At 44.6% G+C, this 6,003-nt stretch overlaps 1 long non-coding RNA gene across 1 annotated transcript; it reads left to right on the forward strand.

Moving 5' to 3' along the window:
• Positions 1–661: 661 nt before the first annotated feature.
• Positions 662–1,167, forward strand: LOC115159014 (uncharacterized). Its single transcript, XR_003868813.1, has 2 exons — positions 662–708; positions 883–1,167. It is a non-coding gene; the product is annotated as an uncharacterized LOC115159014 (long non-coding RNA).
• The last annotated feature ends 4,836 nt before the right edge of the window (positions 1,168–6,003 follow it).

The following is a 6,003-nucleotide window of genomic DNA, read 5'->3' on the forward strand; positions in this document are numbered from 1 at the left end:
CAGCTAGCTCACAAAGGACTTGTGGACTCAATGTTTTACACAAACAGTTTTGTTCCACAAATCAAATGACCTGTGAGGTCAGTTATACATGTCAGCAGGGATGGAAATTAAGCTAGCCCGAGTCTAGTAGTTTACAGACTGGGCTAGTATAAAATGTGCCAAACTAGCCTGACACAGCAAACATTTAGGACCTGAATGTAGAAATCGTGGTCTGCAGGGCTGTGCCCAAAATCCTAAATCCCTGCATGTCAGTCCCTTTGTTGTCAGTTCATTTGATTTGAGTTAATCATTCCACTTAAACTGGCTGGTTAGTTGGCTAACAAACATACCTTGCAGATATATCTACAAATTTGCTTGGCTAAATAATAGTTTGAGGAGAAGTGGCATGATGCTGTGCTATGACATTTGAAAAATTACCTGGTATAAGGTCAAAATGAGTTAAGCGGAAGTATCTGCTAACTACTTTAATTAATGCACAGGCAGCTGCCATTTTCCATTTGGAAAGAAAACCGTCCCTGCATTTACCATAAAAGGAATCTCCACACAACAAACAAATAATTTAAACATCACATATAAAAATTCATATTATGCCCAACTGTGTTGTACTACTGAATGAAATTGTGAGGAGATGCACTCAGACCAGCCTTTGTGATTGAACTTAGGTACAGGTAGGGATGACTGGGGCCTTCAGGAGGTAAGACACATGGGGTAAGAAATGATTTGAACATCACAGATATAAATTCCCAATGTGCCCATGATAATGTTAACTACATGACTTTAGTTGGCTGCTTTGAGCAATCTAACATAACCTATTCTGGGAGCCTAATGTGTTTGTATGAACTATGTGGAATATATTTTGACCATTGGCTTCCCTGAAAACAGGTACTGACAGGAGGCAAGACGAGAACGCTGATCCAGTGCACTCAGGATCCCAGACCCTGTGACTTAAAGCCCTGACCACTGCACATCCTTCCCTGTAGCCATTTTTAATGCCTTGATGTCCTAATTGTTATCTGTGCCCCACTTTACAGACAACACTCCATCCAACGACTGTAAACACCTTGAAATGCATTCGTTCTAAGAAATGTGCTATATAAATAAAGTTTGATTTGATTGATGACATTACAGCTATAGAATATTTAATAAACTGTCATTTTCACATGAGGACAAGTGCAGTTTTTTCAATAAACTTGTAATTCCTAACTTGGGATTTTATCACTTGACATTTCAATCATAGTAGGAAGGATCCTATAAATCAAGACTGTGTGAATGCATGTAGCACACCGAATAAATACTGTGCCTTTGAAGATTTGTCTCTGGTCATGAAACTACAATACAGGCTGGATGTCTAAACAAAGTCAATTTTGAATGTCAATAGATTTTTAGATTCATTCTTATCATTGACAACATTCTAAAACTGAGTTATCACTCATTGAGGTCTGGTATTTGGGGTAATCTGATTAATGATTAGACAGTATAATTTATTAAATGGCTCTTTCTGTCACAACTTCCACCGAAGTCGTTTCCTCTCCTTGTTCGGGCGGTGTTCGGTGGTCGGCGTCACCAGTCTTCTAGCCATCTTCGATCCACTTTTCATTTTCCATTTGTTTTGTCTTGTTTTCTTACACACCTGGTTTCCATTTCCCTCATTAATTGTTGTGTATTTAACCCTCTGTTCCCCCCATGTCCTTGTGTGGAATTGTTTGTTTGTAAGTGCTTGTACTCTATGTTACTGGTGCACGTCGGGTTTTGTACCCATGTAGGTTCTTTTTGTATTGCCGTGGGTTTTGTAATTAAACTGCTCCGGCTATTACCTATTTCTGCTCTCCTGCGTCTGACTATACTGCCACCAGTTCCACAACCCTTACAGAATTCCACTCCTGCCATATGGAGTCAGCAGGAGCAGGTGCCCCTGGTATAGGGGTTGAGGAGCGCGTCCTGGAGCAAGAGGCGATGAGCCACCATCTCGGCGCCGCCATGGACTGCGTTGTCCAAATCATGAACCGCTGGGAGAGACAGGGAGTTCCTCCAGCGCCTCCCCCAGCACAACAGGGGCCTCCACTACTCACTCCCCCTGCACCCGGTTCCAGTTGGATTCGCCTCACCCTCCCCGGGGAGTACGATGAGACGGTTGCCTGCTGCCAGGGGTTCCTGCTACAGTTGGATTTATACCTGGCAACCGTCCACCCGGCTTCTTCGGGCCGTGAGAGGGTGTCCGCCCTCGTCTCATGCCTTTCGGAGAAAGCCCTGGAGTGGGCCAATGGCGCGTGGGTGGAAGGAGATGCGGTGCTGGACCACTTTAATAAGGAGTTCACCCGTCGTTTCCGGGCAGGCTTCGACCACCCGCTTGAGGGCAGAGCGGCAGGTGAAAATCTTTTCCACCTACGACAGGGGACGAGGAGCGCACAGGAGATCGCTTTGGACTTTCGGACCCTGGCCTCCGGAGCGGGATGGAACAACAGGGCCCTGATCGACCACTATCGCTGCAGTTTGCGCGAGGACGTCCGTCGGGAGTTGGCCTGCAGGGACACCACCCTTACCTTCGACCAGCTGGTGGACCTGTCCATTTGGTTGGATAACCTGCTGGCTACCCGCGGACGTCTAGATCGGGGTCTGTTGGTTCCATCCCCCAGCACCACCGCTCCGATGCCCATGGAGTTCGGAGGTGCTGCGCTCAGGGAGACCGGAGGAGGTTCCGTCTCGTGCACCCTCTGTGGCCGCAGAGGTCACACTGCCGGTCAGTGCCGGGTTGATTCCTCTGGGGGTCGAGGCAGCAGGCAGGGCACTCTGGCGTTTAGGGGTTTCCGTAGGTGCTACTACGGTGGAAAGTCCAGACCACGTCTCCACCGTGCGCATTCCCTCCAAATATGCCGATTTGGCTCTCGCCTTCTCCAAAAAGAAGGCGACTCAATTACCACCCCATTGACGGGGGGATTGTGCGATAAATCTCCTGGTAGATGCTGCACTTCCCAGTAGTCACGTGTATCCTCTGTCACAGGAGGAGACGGTGGCTATGGAAACATATTGCTCAGGGGTACATTCGCTCCTCCACTTCCCCAGCCTCCTCGAGTTTCTTTTTTGTGATGAAGAAGGAGGGAGGTCTGCGCCCGTGTATTGATTATCGAGGTCTTAAAATACACTACTACATATTATCACACTTCCTGTTAACCGCCTAGTCCTAGACTAAAAACACCTGCTCAATGGAGAATCTGCATAGAAATAGTTTTTAGTCCAGGACTAGTACTAACCTGTGTCCCGGAAACTCCACATGTAAAAGCCCCATGACATAAAACCACTACATAGTAGTATTCCTCACTGTTCAGGTCAAATAGGTGTGTAACCACAGACCCTGTCCAATCACATTCCACACTGAGCAGTCAGTGATTCCTCCATGCATACCATGTCATTAAAACAATAACATTGTTTCCTTGTTGGACATGTCAACCTCTGTAGACCTATTAGACTGTCGAGCCACAGTTTGGGCTGCCAGTAAACCTTAAAGTACCCTTTAACACTGGACATGCTGTCTCTGTCCCCAGGCCACACAGGATGAGTTGAAGGCCATCGGTATGGTCTATGACAATAGTGCAAAATGAACCCTAAGTCACTGTATACTGTATAGGAAATCACTTGAAAAACTACAAACCTCAGATTTACACACTTCCTGGTTGGATTTTTCTCAGGTTTTTGCCTGCCATATGAGTTCTGTTATACTCACAGACATCATTCAAACAGTTTTAGAAACTTCAGAGTGTTTTCTATCCAAATCTAATATTATACATATCCTACCTTCTGAGCCTGAGTAGCAGGCAGTTTACTACGGGCACGCCTTTCATCCGGACATCAAAATACTGCCCCCTACCCTTGAGAAGTTAAATATGAAACTCTTTGTGAAAAGATTAAATGTAATTTTAGCTTCCAAATGAGAGAATTGGGTTTTCATAAGGTTAACCTCTCTTGGGTAGGGGGCTAGCGTCCCACATACCCCAGAGAGGTTAAACCTCTGCTCACTCAGTGGCCCCACCCATGTGATGAGACATTGGTTGTAAACTATGAAACATGCAGTCAAGTGTCTGTGTGCAGCGGGTAGGACGGAGTCAGGCGCAGGACACAGAACTGAGTAAAAACGTACTTTATTCGAAAAATCACAAACTAATTCCATACAGGGGAAACAATCCAGCTCGACACAAAAGAGAGACCACTTAACAAAGAACAAACACGCACAAAACCATATGGGAAGCAGAGGGTTAAATAGGGAATCAATTATAATGTAATGGAAACCAGGTGTGTTCAATCAAGACAAAACAAATGGAAAAAGAAACGTAGATCGGTGGCGGCTAGAAAGCCGGTGACATTGACCGCCGAACGCCGCCCGAACAAGGAGAGGCACCAACTTTGGCGGAAGTTGTGAGACATGCCCTCTCTCCTACCACTATATAAAGCCCTTGACGAAAATGTAACTTTCTGTTCCAAGGACGTGAGGACTTGTGGTCCCCGCGTTGAAAGGACAAAGATCACCTAAAGAACTAAGCCAACCTCAGCGTGAGCTCTGGTTGAACGACAAGAACCTAACGAAATTAGCATCGAATCTCAATGTGAAGGTGACGATCTACACCCCGGAAGGATGAATTTTGACTATACCAGCCAGAATATAGCATGAGCTTAAAGTATGGCAACTTGGTATGAACTTTGAACTCTTATTCACTCCAGAAGTGATACCTCCTAGCCGTTGAGTTAGCAGCAGTTGCTAAACATGGGCTAGGAGAGGACGGACAGAGTATTCATTCTACCACGCTCCAGTTCACCACTAGACATTCTTCAGAGGACCAGAGATCCATAAAGGACAAACCGGCCTTCCATCGACAACCAATCTACCGAAGCGCAGCTCAGAGTAAATATTTATTGCATTCTCCTTTTTCAAATGGGTGGTTATTTAGAATGCATAAGATTCTGTATTTACGATAGCATAGCTTCTCCCTTTGTTACTCAGTCATCCCGCTCTTTCACTCAAACCCAACCCCCTCTCTTTGTGTAACCAGCCGTCATATCTGTTCCGTCCACCAGGGACGTTTTCTTTATGACATAATAGGTCCAACAATGTATGATTCTTATGTGTATATGATTCATTCTGAGGATATGTAATTCTGTGGGATTAGTTAGGTATTTAGTAAATAAATAATTAAACCCAATTTTGTATTGCTGATTCAACTTGTTAGCCAGGGTTCGTGAAGATAACCAAGAATTTACCACTTTCAGATGAGACTAAACAAGGTGACGATTAAATATTGACTGCTATTGATGTAAAAGATTACTAGGTCATTAAGAGTTTATTCGGAAGATAACAGCTCTATAAACATTATTTTGTGGTGCCCCGACTTTCTAGTTAATTATCTACCTGATTAGCTTAATCAGGTAATATTAATTACAGAGAAATTATTTTATAGAATAGCATGTCATATCACTTAATCTGGCATAGCCAAAGACACGAGAGGAGGCTTCACATTTATAAATCCGGTGGAATATTTGTCTCATTGTAGTGAAAGCCCAGTGTTCGGCAGTGGGAGAAGATGGAAGGAGATGGATTTTGGCCGACATTCTGCAAATTTTCTCATCAATGAAACATCTGATCTCAATACAGTTTTCTGTTCCCAAAACTAGAATCTGTTATGAACAGAGTGGACTACGATTTGTAGACTTTAACCTTTGCCAAAATTGTAAAAAATGTTGTTGTTTAAAAGGAGTGCAAAGGCGAATATAGTTATTGTACACGCGCACTTCACAGAGTAGGTGTTCCCTAACGGAAATATGGAGATGCATGCTAGAACGGGCTAATAGGATCTCGCTAGCTCGTGCTTGGCTCTGCCCACCTCCTTGCTTGTTCAGCCCACAATGACTCATTTGTTCGCATTGGAAGTGCAGGCTGTGTTCTATCTTGGTTTAGTTATAGGCTACAGATGAAATAATGTATGTTATGATGAACGTCACAGGGTGGTGAATGTGCAC

This window comes from Salmo trutta, chromosome 22 (assembly GCF_901001165.1).
Source record: "Salmo trutta chromosome 22, fSalTru1.1, whole genome shotgun sequence".
In the NCBI taxonomy this organism is placed as follows: domain Eukaryota; kingdom Metazoa; phylum Chordata; class Actinopteri; order Salmoniformes; family Salmonidae; genus Salmo; species Salmo trutta.